The sequence below is a fragment of the Pseudophryne corroboree genome, chromosome 2 (assembly GCF_028390025.1).
Source record: "Pseudophryne corroboree isolate aPseCor3 chromosome 2, aPseCor3.hap2, whole genome shotgun sequence".
Classification (NCBI taxonomy): domain Eukaryota; kingdom Metazoa; phylum Chordata; class Amphibia; order Anura; family Myobatrachidae; genus Pseudophryne; species Pseudophryne corroboree.
Window position 1 is genome coordinate 666,500,489 of NC_086445.1, and position 16,586 is coordinate 666,517,074.

The following is a 16,586-nucleotide window of genomic DNA, read 5'->3' on the forward strand; positions in this document are numbered from 1 at the left end:
CACACTCACTCAACACATGTACACTTTGTTTCTATATCTATTTCTGCGCAGAAATTGTCTTCAGTCCAACTGTGTTACCAATTAGGAGCAGGATCTGTTAAACTAAATTTCAGATTTTCCAAAAATAGATTTGCGTTATTTACCGCGTCGCGTTATCTACCGCTGTGCGTTACTTATCGCCTTTGCGTTAATTATCGCTTTTCGTGACTTTGAGCTACGTGGGCGTAACCAGACGCTACGTTGCGTAATGTACGCTGCGTGCGTCTGCCTTTGGATTGCGTACGCAAGTCTTTTGTTAGGGACACGTGTACGCAAAACAAAGATCCACCGTAACACAATTTCTACCTTTATCAATGTAGATGATCCCTGATCATCTACCGCACACCACACTGACTGCCTTATCTCCCAGACAAGCCGTGTGTTGGTCTATATTTTAACTATCACCTCTACTATGAAATAACAGCAAATCTCTTTTAGCACTTTCTATCAACTATAAAAATTGGCAAACAGGAATAGTGATATACGAAATCGGAAAAGAAATGCAGATATATTTGTATGCGTGCGTGTATACGCAAGACAGAAGAGAAATAAACAGTTTTAAAAGACACAAGCGTTTTGTTCTTACTTCCGGTTCCCGGATTCCTTCAGCACTCTTTATCTAAGCGAAGCAGACGTTTATCCCGTCAGCACTGCGAGACAACCTCCCACCCTTTGCTGGAGGGATAATGTCTGCTGATCTACCTAGTGCAGATATGAGAAGGATCGGACGAGTCCCCAATTGACAATGCTAAATTCCTTTGTCGTATAAACAACCCTTTATGAAGTCTAAGAACACTGTACGCTGTTTGCTTAAGAAGTACCGTAAGGGTACGCTATTTGCGTAACGATCGCTCCGCCGTAGGCGAGACGCTCAAGCGTCACGTTCGCTCACGGCCCAGTGATCACAGGACACGTTATTGGTTATGACTAGAGTAATGATTCGCTATGGCGTAGCGGACGCTCGAGACCACGAGGAGATCACCAGCGGCGCAGACGCTCACAACGCTATACCTTTATGTTTAAACCTTATACCAATGAAATACACAGAATAACTTAATGTGGATACAGGGTGTAAGTGCAACCTTGTGTAACCTGACTAACTACAAAGCTGCTTGAGCGTCACCGACGCTCAAGTGAACACTTAACACTATAGAAAATACACAGATACTGGTTTAGGGTCCAAAGCCTATTAACTGTATTATATCTAATATACTTGTAAAAGGGGATAACAGTACAAATGATACACTACAATATAACAGAGACTTCCTAACCAAAATACAATACTATCTAATACAATTCAATACTAGTCTAGGGGAGATGTGAGAGAAAGAGAAGGAAGAGAGAGAGAGAGAGAGAGAGAGAGACGGAGAGAGAGATTGGCTCACAGTAAGACAATGATTACGGAGAGAAACTTACGCACAAGGGGAAACGATCGCATGCGCCTGGACATCCAGCACCCGATTTTCAGCAATGAGAACCGTTGAAGAGTGAGAGCTGGATGTGGTCGGCCTGCCTATTTATGCTCCACACACAATGCAATCCTACAGTCCCTACAATCCCATTGTCCATTGGACGTCGGAATTCGGCCCTGCATCATAACAAAAGGTCATAGGTTGATTCATACAGGTGGGCTGTGACGATTTCAAACAGCTCAGGTGGGTGGGGAACTAGGTTTCCCGCCGCATACCTGAGTATGAGTAAATAATAGAAATGGACATAAACTTCTTATGTCCATAACTATTCGCACGAGCGATTAATACGCTCCAAACCAACACCGGAATATTGCTGATTAAATACTCTTCCGATGGGTACCAAACACTGCTGCATGACTCCTGTTAGACCCTTCCTACAATACAGAGAGGGATTCCTCAGCTCAGGGACATTCTATATTAACCAAACTTTCAGAATCTATCAAAGGGATCATGATCTACAAACTACATTAATTGTGAAAATATGTAACGAATGAGTCGCACGCTACGACTACATAAACTCTACCGTAAATACACATACCGTGCGCCCGCGGGTGCACGCTATTGCGGGTATGCGCCTTCACGGGAGAGCGTACGCATGCGCAGCGCAGACCAGTGTGCGGTGCAAATATGGCAACGTGCATAGAGACATTTTTCTGACTTTGACAATTTGCACGCCCCCTGCAAGTGCTGGAAGGAGCACCCGCAGTCCAGTTCCTGATAGTCAGATTGAAGATGTCAGTGTTGAAGTACACCAGGATGAGGAGGATATGGGTGTTGCTGGCGCTGGGGAGGAAATTGACAAGGAGGATTCTGATGGTGAGGTGGTTTGTTTAAGTCAGGCACCCGGGGAGACACCTGTTGTCCGTGGGAGGAATATGGCCATTGACATGCCTGGTGAAAATACCAAAAAAATCAGCTCTTCGGTGTGGAAGTATTTCAACAGAAATGCGGACAACATTTGTCAAGCCGTGTGTTGCCTTTGTCAAGCTGTAATAAGTAGGGGTAAGGACGTTAACCACCTCGGAACATCCTCCCTTATACGTCACCTGCAGCGCATTCATAATAAGTCAGTGACAAGTTCAAAAACTTTGGGCGACAGCGGAAGCAGTCCACTGACCAGTAAATCCCTTCCTCTTGTAACCAAGCTCACGCAAACCACCCCACCAACTCCCTCAGTGTCAATTTCCTCCTTCCCCAGGAATGCCAATAGTCCTGCAGGCCATGTCACTGGCAATTCTGACGAGTCCTCTCCTGCCTGGGATTCCTCCGATGCATCCTTGCGTGTAATGCCTACTGCTGCTGGCGCTGCTGTTGTTACTGCTGGGAGTCGATGGTCATCCCAGAGGGGAAGTCGTAAGACCACTTTTACTACTTCCACCAAGCAATTGACTGTCCAACAGTCCTTTGCGAGGAAGATGAAATATCACAGCAGTCATCCTGCTGCAAAGCGGATAACTGAGGCCTTGGCATCCTGGGTGGTGATAAACGTGGTTCCGGTATCCATCATTACTGCAGAGCCAACTAGAGACTTGTTGGAGGTACTGTGTCCCCGGTACCAAATACCATCTAGGTTCCATTTCTCTAGGCAGGCGATACCGAAAATGTACACAGACCTCAGAAAAAGACTCACCAGTGTCCTAAAAAATGCAGCTGTACCCAATGTCCACTTAACCACGGACATGTGGACAAGTGGAGCAGGGCAGGGTCAGGACTATATGACTGTGACAGCCCACTGGGTAGATGTATGGACTCCCGCCGTAAGAACAGCAGCGGCGGCACCAGTAGCAGCATCTCGCAAATGCCAACTCTTTCCTAGGCAGGCTACGCTTTGTATCACCGGTTTCCAGAATACGCACACAGCTGAAAACCTCTTACGGCAACTGAGGAAGATCATCGCGGAATGGCTTACCCCAATTGGACTCTCCTGTGGATTTGTGGCATCGGACAACGCTAGCAATATTGTGTGTGCATTAAATATGGGCAAATTCCAGCACATCCCATGTTTTGCACATACCTTGAATTTGGTGGTGCAGAATTATTTAAAAAACGAGAGGGGCGTGCAAGAGATGCTGTCGGTGGCCAGAAGAATTGCGGGACACTTTCGGCGTACAGGCACCACGTACAGAAGACTGGAGCACCACCAAAAACGCCTGAACCTGCCCTGCCATCATCTGAAGCAAGAAGTGGTAACGAGGTGGAATTCAACCCTATATATGCTTCAGAGGTTGGAGGAGCAGCAAAAGGCCATTCAAGCCTATACAATTGAGCACGATATAGGAGGTGGAATGCACCTGTCTCAAGCGCAGTGGAGAATGATTTCAACGTTGTGCAAGGTTCTGCTGCCCTTTGAACTTGCCACACGTGAAGTCAGTTCAGACACTGCCAGCCTGAGTCAGGTCATTCCCCTCATCAGGCTTTTGCAGAAGAAGCTGGAGACATTGAAGGAGGAGCTAACACAGAGCGATTCCGCTAGGCATGTGGGACTTGTGGATGGAGCCCTTAATTCGCTTTACAAGGATTCACGGGTGGTCAATCTGTTGAAATTAGAGCACTACATTTTGGCCACCGTGCTCGATCCTAGATTTAAAACCTACCTTGGATCTCTCTTTCCGGCACACACAAGTCTGCTGGGGTTCAAAGACCTGCTGGTGAAAAAATTGTCAAGTCAAGCGGAACGCGACCTGTCAACATCTCCTCCTTCACATTCTCCCGCAACTGGGGGTGCGAGGAAAAGGCTCAGAATTCCGAGCCCACCCGCTGGCGGTGATGCAGGGCAGTCTGGAGCGACTGCTGATGCTGACATCTGGTCCGGACTGAAGGACCTGCCAACGATTACGGCCATGTCGTCTACTGGCACTGCATATGATTCTCTCCCCATTGAAAGAATGGTGGAGGATTATATGAGTGACCGCATCCAAGTAGGCACGTCAGACAGTCCGTACTTATACTGGCAAGAAAAAGAGGCAATTTGGAGGCCCTTGCACAAACTGGCTTTATAATACCTAAGTTGCCCTCCCACAAGTGTGTACTCCGAAAGAGTGTTTAGTGCCGCCGCTCACCTTGTCAGCAATCGGCGTACGAGGTTACTTCCAGAAAATGTGGAGAAGATGATGTTCATTAAAATGAATTATAATCAATTCCTCCGTGGAAGGAATTGATTATTATGGAGAAAAAAGAGGTGCAAGATGGAATTGTCCTTGGGCCCTCCCACCCACCCTTATGTTGTATAAACAGGACATGCACACTTTAACCAACCCATCATTTCAGTGACAGGGTCTGCCACACGACTGTGACTGAAATGACGGGTTGGTTTGGACCCCCACCAAAAAAGAAGCAATTAATCTCTCCTTGCACAAACTGGCTCTACAGAGGCAAGATGTCCACCTCATCATCATCCTCCGATATATCACCGTGTACATCCCCCTCCTCACAGATTATCAATTTGTCCCCACTGGAATCCACCATCTCAGCTCCCTGTGTACTTTGTAGAGGCAATTGCTGCTGGTCAATGTCTCCACGGTGGAATTGATTATAATTAATTTTAATGAACATCATCTTCTCCACATTTTCTGGATGTAACCTCGTACGCCGATTGCTGACAAGGTGAGCGGCGGCACTAAACACTCTTTCGGAGTACACACTTGTGGGAGGGCAACTTAGGTAGAATAAAGCCAGTTTGTGCAAGGGCCTCCAAATTGCCTCTTTTTCCTGCCAGTATAAGTACGGACTGTCTGACGTGCCTACTTGGATGCGGTCACTCATATAATCCTCCACCATTATTTCAATGGGGAGAGAATCATATGCAGTGACAGTAGACGACATGTCCGTAATCGTTGTCAGGTCCTTCAGTCCGGACCAGATGTCAGCATCAGCAGTCGCTCCAGACTGCCCTGCATCACCGCCAGCGGGTGGGCTCGGAATTCTGAGCCTTTTCCTCGCACCCCCAGTTGCGGGAGAATGTGAAGGAGGAGATGTTGACAGGTCGCGTTCCGCTTGACTTGACAATTTTGTCACCAGCAGTTCTTTGAACCCCAGCAGACTTGTGTCTGCCGGAAAGAGAGATCCAAGGTAGGTTTTAAATCTAGGATCGAGCACGGTGGCCAAAATGTAGTGCTCTGATTTCAACAGATTGACCACCCGTGAATCCTTGTTAAGCGAATTAAGGGCTCCATCCACAAGTCCCACATGCCTAGCGGAATCGCTCTGTGTTAGCTCCTCCTTCAATGTCTCCAGCTTCTACTGCAAAAGCCTGATGAGGGGAATGACCTGACTCAGGCTGGCAGTGTCTGAACTGACTTCACGTCAAGTTCAAAAGGTTGCAGAACCTTGCACAACGTTGAAATCATTCTCCACTGCGCTTGAGACAGGTGCATTCCACCTCCTATATCGTGCTCAGTTGTATAGGCTTGAATGGCCTTTTGCTGCTCCTCCAACCTCTGAAGCATATAGAGGGTTGAATTCCACCTCGTTACCACTTCTTGCTTCAGATGATGGCAGGGCAGGTTCAGGCGTTTTTGCTGGTGCTCCAGTCTTCTGTACGTGGTGCCTGTACGCCAAAAGTGTCCCTCAATTCTTCTGGCCACCGACAGCATCTCTTGCACGCCCCTCTCGTTTTTTAAATAATTCTGCACCACCAAATTCAAGGTATGTGCAAAACATGGGACGTGCTGGAATTTGCCCATATTTAATGCACACACAATATTGCTGGCGTTGTCCGATGCCACAAATCCACAGGAGAGTCCAATTGGGGTAAGCCATTCTGCGATGATCTTCCTCAGTTGCCGTAAGAGGTTTTTAGCTGTGTGCGTATTCTGGAAAGCGGTGATACAAAGCGTAGCCTGCCTAGGAAAGAGTTGGCGTTTGCGAGATGCTGCTACTGGTGCCGCCGCTGCTGTTCTTGCGGCGGGAGTCCATACATCTACCCAGTGGGCTGTCACAGTCATATAGTCCTGAGCCTGCCCTGCTCCACTTGTCCACATGTCCGTGGTTAAGTGGACATTGGGTACAACTGCATTTTTTAGGACACTGGTGAGTCTTTTTCTGAGGTCTGTGTACATTTTCGGTATCGCCTGCCTAGAGAAATGGAACCTAGATGGTATTTGGTACCGGGGACACAGTACCTCCAACAAGTCTCTAGTTGCCTCTGCAGTAATGATGGATACCGGAACCACGTTTCTCACCGCCCAGGATGCCAAGGCCTCAGTTATCCGCTTTGCAGCAGGATGACTGCTGTGATATTTCATCTTCCTCGCAAAGGACTGTTGGACAGTCAATTGCTTGGTGGAAGTAGTAAAAGTGGTCTTACGAGTACGACTTCCCCTCTGGGATGACCATCGACTCCCAGCAGCAACAACAGCAGCGCCAGCAGCAGTAGGCGTTACACGCAAGGATGCATCGGAGGAATCCCAGGCAGGAGAGGACTCGTCAGAATTGCCAGTGACATGGCCTGCAGGACTATTGGCATTCCTGGGGAAGGAGGAAATTGACACTGAGGGAGTTGGTGGGGTGGTTTGCGTGAGCTTGGTTACAAGAGGAAGGGATTTACTGGTCAGTGGACTGCTTCCGCTGTCGCCCAAAGTTTTTGAACTTGTCACTGACTTATGATGAATGCACTGCAGGTGACGTATAAGGGAGGATGTTCCGAGGTGGTTAACGTCCTTACCCCTACTTATTACAGCTTGACAAAGGCAACACACGGCTTGACAAATGTTGTCCGCATTTCTGTTGAAATACTTCCACACCGAAGAGCTGATTTTTTTGGTATTTTCACCAGGCATGTCAATGGCCCTATTCCTCCCACGGACAACAGGTGTCTCCCCGGGTGCCTGACTTAAACAAACCACCTCACCATCAGAATCCTCCTGGTCAATTTCCTCCCCAGCGCCAGCAACACCCATATCCTCCTCATCCTGGTGTACTTCAACACTGACATCTTCAATCTGACTATCAAGAACTGGACTGCGGGTGCTCCTTCCAGCACTTGCAGGGGGCGTGCAAATGGTGGAAGGCGCATGCTCTTCACGTCCAGTGTTGGGAAGGTCAGGCATCGCAAACGACACAATTGGACTCTCCTTGTGGATTTGTGATTTCGAAGAACGCACAGTTCTTTGCTGTGCTTTTGCCAGCTTGAGTCTTTTCATTTTTCTAGCGAGAGGCTGAGTGCTTCCATCCTCATGTGAAGCTGAACCACTAGCCATGAACATAGGCCAGGGCCTCAGCCGTTCCTTGCCACTCCGTGTGGTAAATGGCATATTGGCAAGTTTACGCTTCTCCTCCGACAATTTTATTTTAGATTTTTGAGTCCTTTTTTTACTGATATTTGGTGTTTTGGATTTTACATGCTCTGTACTATGACATTGGGCATCGGCCTTGGCAGACGACGTTGCTGGCATTTCATCGTCTCGGCCATGACTAGTGGCAGCAGCTTCAGCACGAGGTGGAAGTCGATCTTGATCTTTCCCTATTTTTGGAACCTCAACATTTTTGTTCTCCATATTTTAATAGGCACAACTAAAAGGCACCTCAGGTAAACAATGGAGATGGATGGATACTAGTATACTTATGGATTGACGAGCGACTGCCGACACAGAGGTAGCTACAGCCGTGGACTACCGTACTGCGTCTGCTGCTAATATAGACTGGATGATAATGATATAAAAAATATATATATATCACACTAGTACTGCAGCCGGACAGGTATATATTATATAATGACGGACCTGCTGGACACTGTCAGCTCAGCACTGCAGACTCCTAAAGTAAGCTACTAGTATCAAGAAGATAGAAAAAAAAAAAAAACACCACAGGTAGGTGGTATACAATTATGGATGGACGAGCGACTGCCGACACAGAGGTAGCTACAGCCGTGGACTACCGTACTGCGTCTGCTGCCAATATAGACTGGATGATAATGAGATATAAAATATATATATATCACTACTGCAGCCGGACAGGTATATATTATATAATGACGAACCTGCTGGACACTGTCAGCTCAGCACTGCAGACTCCTAAAGTAAGCTACTAGTATCAAGAAGATAGAAAAAAAAAAAAACACCACGGGTAGGTGGTATACAATTATGGATGGACGAGCGACTGCCGACACAGAAGTAGCTACAGCCGTGGACTACCGTACTGCGTCTGCTGCTAATATAGACTGGATGATAATGATATAAAAAATAAGAATTTACTTACCGATAATTCTATTTCTCGTAGTCCGTAGTGGATGCTGGGGACTCCGTAAGGACCATGGGGAATAGCGGCTCCGCAGGAGACTGGGCACATCTAAAGAAAGCTTTAGGTCTATCTGGTGTGCACTGGCTCCTCCCCCTATGACCCTCCTCCAAGCCTCAGTTAGGATACTGTGCCCGGACGAGCGTACACAATAAGGAAGGATTTTGAATCCCGGGTAAGACTCATACCAGCCACACCAATCACACCGTACAACTTGTGATCTGAACCCAGTTAACAGCATGATAACAGAGGAGCCTCTAGAAAAGATGGCTCACTACAGCAATAACCCGATTTTTTTGGTAACAATAACTATGTACCAGTATTGCAGACAATCCGCACTTGGGATGGGCGCCCAGCATCCACTACGGACTACGAGAAATAGAATTATCGGTAAGTAAATTCTTATTTTCTCTAACGTCCTAAGTGGATGCTGGGGACTCCGTAAGGGCCATGGGGATTATACCAAAGCTCCCAAACGGGCGGGAGAGTGCGGATGACTCTGCAGCACCAAATGTGAGAACCCAGGTCCTCCTCAGCCAGGATATCAATTTTGTAGAATTTTACAAACGTATTTGCTCCTGACCAAGTAGCTGCTCGGCAAAGTTGTAAAGCCGAGACCCCTCGGGCAGCCGCCCAAGATGAGCCCACCTTCCTTGTGGAGTGGGCATTTACAGATTTTTGGCTGTGGCAGGCCTGCCACAGAATGTGCAAGCTGAATTGTACTACAAATCCAAAGAGCAATAGTCTGCTTAGAAGCAGGAGCACCCAGCTTGTTGGGTGCATACAGGATAAACAGTGAGTCAGATTTCCTGACTCCAGCCGTCCTGGAAACATATATTTTCAGGGCCCTGACAACGTCTAGCAACTTGGAGTCCTCCAAGTCCCTAGTAGCCGCAGGCACCAGAAATAGGTTGGTTCAGGTGAAACGCTGAAACCACCTTAGGGAGAAACTGAGGACGAGTCCTCAATTCCGCCCTGTGCGAATGGAAAATCAGATAAGGGCTTTTTTTAGGATAAAGCCGCCAATTCTGACACGCGCCTGGCCCAGGCCAGGGCCAACAGCATGACCACTTTCCATGTGAGATATTTTAACTCCACAGATTTAAGTGGTTCAAACCAATGTGACTTTTGGAACCCAAAACTACATTGAGATCCCAAAGTGCCACTGGAGGCACAAAAGGAGGCTGTATATGCAGTACCCCTTTTACAAACGTCTGAACTTCAGGGACTGAAGCTAGTTCTTTTTGGAAGAAAATTGACAGGGCCGAAATTTGAACCTTAATGGACCCCAATTTCAGGCCCATAGACACTCCTGTTTGCAGGAAATGTAGGAATCGACCCAGTTGAATTTCCTCCGTCGGGCCTTACTGGCCTCGCACCACGCAACATATTTTCGCCAATTGCGGTGATAATGTTTTTGCGGTTACATCCTTCCTGGCTTTGATCAGGATAGGGATGACTTCATCCGGAATGCCTTCTTTCCTTCAGGATCCGGCGTTCAACCGCCATGCCGTCAAACGCAGCCGCGGTAAGTCTTGGAACAGACAGGGTCCTTGCTGGAGCAGGTCCCTTCTTAGAGGTAGAGGCCACGGATCCTCCGTGAGCATCTCTTGAAGTTCCGGTTACCAAGTCCTTCTTGGCCAATCCGGAACCACGAATATAGTGCTTACTCCTCTCCATCTTATCAATCTCAGTACCTTGGGTATGAGAGGCAGAGGAGGGAACACATACCCTGACTGGTACACCCACGGTGTTACCAGAGCGTCTACAGCTATTGCCTGAGGGTCCCTGGACCTGGCGCAATACCTGTCGAGTTTTTAATCATGTGGAAGACTTCTGGGTGAAGTCCCCACTCTCCCGGGTGGAGGTCGTGCTGAGGAAGTCTGCTTCCCAGTTGTCCACTCCCGGAATGAATACTGCTGACAGTGCTATCACATGATTTTCCGCCCAGCGAAGAATCCTTGCAGCTTCTGCCATTGCCCTCCTGCTTCTTGTGCCACCCTGTCTGTTTACGTGGGTGACTGCCGTGATGTTGTCCGACTGGATCAACACCGGCTGACCTTGAAGCAGAGGTCTTGCTAAGCTTAGAGCATTGTAAATGTCCCTTAGCTTCAGGATATTTATGTGAAGTGATGTCTCCAGGCTTGACCATAAGCCCTGGATATTCCTTCCCTGTGTGACTGCTCCCCAGCCTCGCAGGCTGGCATCCGTGGTCACCAGGACCCAGTCCTGAATGCCGAATCTGCGGCCCTCTAGAAGATGAGCACTCTGCAACCACCACAGGAGGGACACCCTTGTCCTTGGTGACAGGGTTATCCGCTGATGCATCTGAAGATGCGACCCGGACCATTTGTCCAGCAGGTCCCACTGGAAAGTTCTTGCGTGGAATCTGCCGAATGGGATTGCTTCGTAGGAAGCCACCATTTTACCCAGAACCCTTGTGCATTGATGCACTGAGACTTGGCTCGGTTTTAGGAGGCTCCTGACTAGCTCGGATAACTCCCTGGCTTTCTCCTCCGGGAGAAACACCTTTTTCTGGACTGTGTCCAGGATCATCCCTAGGAACAGAAGACAAGTCGTCGGAACCAGCTGCGATTTTGGAATATTGAGAATCCAATCGTGCTGCCGCAACACTACCTGAGATAGTGCTACACCGACCTCCAACTGTTCCCTGGATATTACCCTTATCAGGGAATTGTCCAAGTAAGGGATAACTAAAATTCCCTTTCTTCGAAGGAATATCATCATTTCGGCCATTACCTTGGTAAAGACCCGGGGTGCCGTGGACCATCCATACGGCAGCGTCTGAACTGATAGTGACAGTTCTGTACCATAAACCTGAGGTACCCTTGGTGAGAAGGGTAAATTTTGACATGAAGGTAAGCATCCTTGATGTCCCGAGACATCATGTAGTCCCCTTCTTCCAGGTTCGCAATCACTGCTCTGAGTGATTCAATCTTGAATTTGAACCTCTGTATGTAAGTGTTCAAAGATTTTAGATTTAGAATCGGTCTCACCAAGCCGTCCGGCTTCGGTACCACAACAGTGTGGAATAATACCCCGTTCCCTGTTGCAGGAGGGGTATCTTGATTATCACCTGCTGGGAATACAGCTTGTGAATGGCTTCCAAAACTGTCTCCCTGTCAGAAGGAGACATCGGTAAAGCCGACTTTAGGAAACGGCGAGGGGGAGACGTCTCGAATTCTAATTTGTACCCCTGAGATATCACCTGAAGGATCCAGGGGTCTACTTGCGAGTGAGCCCACTGCGCGCTGAAATTCATTGAGACGGGCCCCCCACTGTGCCTGATTCTGCTTGTAAAGCCCCAGCGTCATACTGAGGGCTTGGCAGAGGCGGGAGAGGGTTTCTGTTCCTGGGAACTGGCTGATTTCTGCAGCCTTTTTCCTCTCCCTCTGTCACGGGGCAGAAATGAGGAACCTTTTGCCCGCTTGTCCACGAAAAGACTGCGCTTGATAATACGGCGTCTTCTCATGTTGAGAGGCGACCTGGGGTACAAACGTGGATTTCCCAGCTGTTGCCGTGGCCACCAGGTCTGAAAGACCGACCCCAAATAACTCCTCCCCTTAATAAGGCAATACTTCCAAATGCCGTTTGGAATACGCATCACCTGACCACTGACGTGTCCATAACCCTCTACTGGTAGAAATGGACAACGCACTTAGACTTGATGCCAGTCGGCAAATATTCCGCTGTGCATCACGCATATATAGAAATGCATCTTTTAAATGCTCTATAGGCAAAAATATACTGTCCCTATCTAGGGTATCAATATTTTCAGTCAGGGAATCCGACCACGCCAACCCAGCACTGCACATCCAGGCTGAGGCGATTGCTGGTCGCAGTATAACACCAGTATGTGTGTAAATACATTTTAGGATACCCTCCTGCTTTCTATCAGCAGGATCCTTAAGGGCGGCCATCTCAGGAGAGGGTAGAGCCCTTACAAGCGTGTGAGCGCTTTATCCACCCTAGGGGGTGTTTCCCAACGCACCCTAACCTCTGGCGGGAAAGGATATAATGCCAATAACATTTTAGAAATTATCAGTTGTTATCGGGGGAAACCCACGCATCATCACACACCTCATTTAATTTCTCAGATTCAGGAAAACTACAGGTAGTTTTTCCTCACCGAACATAATACCCCTTTTTGGTGGTACTCGTATTATCAGAAATGTGTAAAACATTTTTCATTGCCTCAATCATGTAACGTGTGGCCCTACTGGAAGTCACATTTGTCTCTTCACCGTCGACACTGGAGTCAGTATCCGTGTCGGCGTCTATATCTGCCATCTGAGGTAACGGGCGCTTTAGAGCCCCTGACGGCCTATGAGACGTCTGGACAGGCACAAGCTGAGTAGCCGGCTGTCTCATGTCAACCACTGTCTTTTATACAGAGCTGACACTGTCACGTAATTTCTTCCAACAGTTCATCCACTCAGGTGTCGACCCCCTAGGGGGTGACATCACTATTACAGGCAATCTGCTCCGTCTCCACATCATTTTTCTCCTCATATATGTCGACACAAAAGTACCGACATACAGCACACACACAGGGAATGCTCTGATAGAGGACAGGACCCCACTAGCCCTTTGGGGAGACAGAGGGAGAGTTTGCCAGCACACACCAGAGCGCTATATATATATACAGGGATAACCTTATATAAGTGTTTTTCCCCTTATAGCTGCTGTATAGTTAATACTGCGCCTAATTAGTGCCCCCCTCTCTTTTTTAACCCTTTCTGTAGTGTAGTGACTGCAGGGGAGAGCCAGGGAGCTTCCCTCCAACGGAGCTGTGAGGGAAAATGGCGCCAGTGTGCTGAGGAGATAGGCTCCGCCCCCTTCTCGGCGGCCTTATCTCCCGTTTTTCTATGTATTCTGGCAGGGGTTAAATGCATCCATATAGCCCAGGAGCTATATGTGGTGCATTTTTTTTGCCATCCAAGGTGTTTTTATTGCGTCTCAGGGCGCCCCCCCCCCCCCCCCCCCCAGCGCCCTGCACCCTCAGTGACCGGAGTGTGAAGTGTGCTGAGAGCAATGGCGCACAGCTGCAGTGCTGTGCGCTACCTTGTTGAAGACAGGACGTCTTCTGCCGCCGATTTTCCAGACCTCTTCTGCCTTCTGGCTCTGTAAGGGGGGCGGCGGCGCGGCTCTGGGACCCATCCAAGCTGGGCCTGTGATCGTCCCTCTGGAGCTAATGTCCAGTAGCCTAAGAAGCCCAATCCACTCTGCACGCAGGTGAGTTCGCTTCTTCTCCCCTTAGTCCCTCGATGCAGTGAGCCTGTTGCCAGCAGGTCTCACTGAAAATAAAAAACCTAAACTAAAACTTTCACTAAGAAGCTCAGGAGAGCCCCTAGTGTGCACCCTTCTCGTTCGGGCACAAAGATCTAACTGAGGCTTGGAGGAGGGTCATAGGGGGAGGAGCCAGTGCACACCAGATAGACCTAAAGCTTTCTTTAGATGTGCCCAGTCTCCTGCGGAGCCGCTATTCCCCATGGTCCTTACGGAGTCCCCAGCATCCACTTAGGACGTTAGAGAAAATATATATATATATCACTACTGCAGCCGGGCAGGTATATATTATATAATGACGGACCTGCTGGACACTGTCAGCTCAGCACTGCAGACTCCTAAAGTAAGCTACTGGTATCAAGAAGATAGAAAAAAAAAAAAACACCACGGGTAGGTGGTATACAATTATGGATGGACGAGCGACTGCCGACACAGAGGTAGCTACAGCCGTGGACTACCGTACTGCGTCTGCTGCAGTGCTAATATAGACTGGATGATAATGATATAAAAATATATATATATCACTACTGCAGCCGGACAGGTATATATTATATAATGACGGACCTGCTGGACACTGTCAGCAGAATGCGTTTATAGAATAAAAACACCACACGACGTGTGTTTAACTTTTTCAGGCAGACAATCACAATATACTGGTGGTCAGTGGTCACTGGTCAGTCACACTGGCACTGGCAGTGGCACTCTGGCAGCAAAAGTGTGCACTGTTAAAATATGTACTCCTGCTATAACTGCTCCCCAGTCTCCCCCACAATTAAGCTGTGTGAGCAGTGAGCACTCAGCACAGTGAGATATACAGTATTACATAGATGATGCAGCACACTGAGGGCACACTGAGGCTGAGCACAGATATGGTATGTGACTGTGTCACACTGTGTATCGTTTTTTTTCAGGCAGAGAACGGATTAATTAAACTGGTGGTCACTGGTCACACTATCAGCAAGTAGTACTCATAATATGCTCCCCAAAATTAGTAAATCAAGTGTCTCTACTACTCTCTAGTCTACTCTAAACGGAGAGGACGCCAGCCACGTCCTCTCCCTATCAATCTCAATGCACGTGTGAAAATGGCGGCGACGCGCGGCTCCTTATATAGAATCCGAGTCTTGCGATAGAATCCGAGCCTCGCGAGAATCCGACAGCGGGATGATGACGTTCGGGCGCGCTTGGGTTAACCGAGCAAGGCGGGAAGATCCGAGTCTGCCTCGGACCCGTGTAAAAAGCGTGAAGTTCGGGGGGGGTTCGGTTTCCGAGAAACCGAACCCGCTCATCGCTACAACCTATAGCTAGGTTGAAGAAGAAAAGAACATATTCTGTTGCTACCTCTTCGATTTCTCTTATCTGTCCAAGTTTTCTGGAGGGTTGAGACTTTTCGCATCAATACTCAATGGACTTGTGCCAGCGATTGCTTCCAGAGAACGGGTTTTCCTTTTTCTATCTCATATCTCACACTACTGCTCATTTGGGGAAAATTAATTTGAATATGATGAATATTTGATTAATTATATGTTGTGTTTAGAGATTAAACAAAAGGCAGGAATGATGAAGAAAAATCAAATATACATCTGTATTGCCTCAGAAATTGTGTGTCACAACTGATGGCTGGAGCTGACGAAAGGAAGCCTCAGTTGTAGGGGCTGAGGTAAACTTGAACTTAGAGGGTTGAATCAGACCCCTGGACATGTAGATGAGCTGCAGTATAAATGCCCGAAGATGTGACCACGACAAATGGGATAAAAATCTATGGATTTTATTGAGCACAGTTATTTAAACACAGCAGTAGTACTTTGCACAAATATAATGAATGCAGAAATAAACACAGTTTTGTAGAGCTTGCAGAATGATAGACATAACAGGCACTGGTAATATCAGGTACAGTTCTTATAGACCAGGAGTTGGTATGTCCTTAACCAGAGAACCCGTCTGCAGAATACAGGAGTAGAGATAAGAAACTAGCCAGCAGGTGTTCCTTAGAAGCTGGCAAAACTGAGTAATGTGGTAAACTGCTGGGCGTACCGGACAGAACCGGTCAGATGACAAAGTAATGAGTACTGCGCTGGTATGATGCTAGAGTGCCATGAAACAGTAGATACACAGTGGCAGAGCACTGGTAATGTGAGGAAACAAACACCACTGTAAGCTTGGCGCTGGAAGCTGGTGTAACAATAGCCAGGGGTGACAAAGGCAAAGCACTGGGGAGTCAGGCGGCATCGCAAGGTGGAAGGCTGGTGGGGTCTCTAGTGGAGGTTGAGAGCAGGAGCTGGAAACCTGTAACAGCAATGTCCACAGCAAGGAGAGACCTGGTAACACAATGTTTGACAACCAAAGCACTGACAGATTCTAGGCCCAGACACAGGATATTTATACCTGCAGAGAGGCAGGCATTGGCTGAGCAATCATGCAGATTTCAGTGGAGCAGCGGATTGGAGTAAAGTGCATCATGTGACTAAAACCAACATGGCTGCGCCCATGCAGCGCTTGGAGGGAAAAGTTAGTTTGAGAAAACCATGTGGA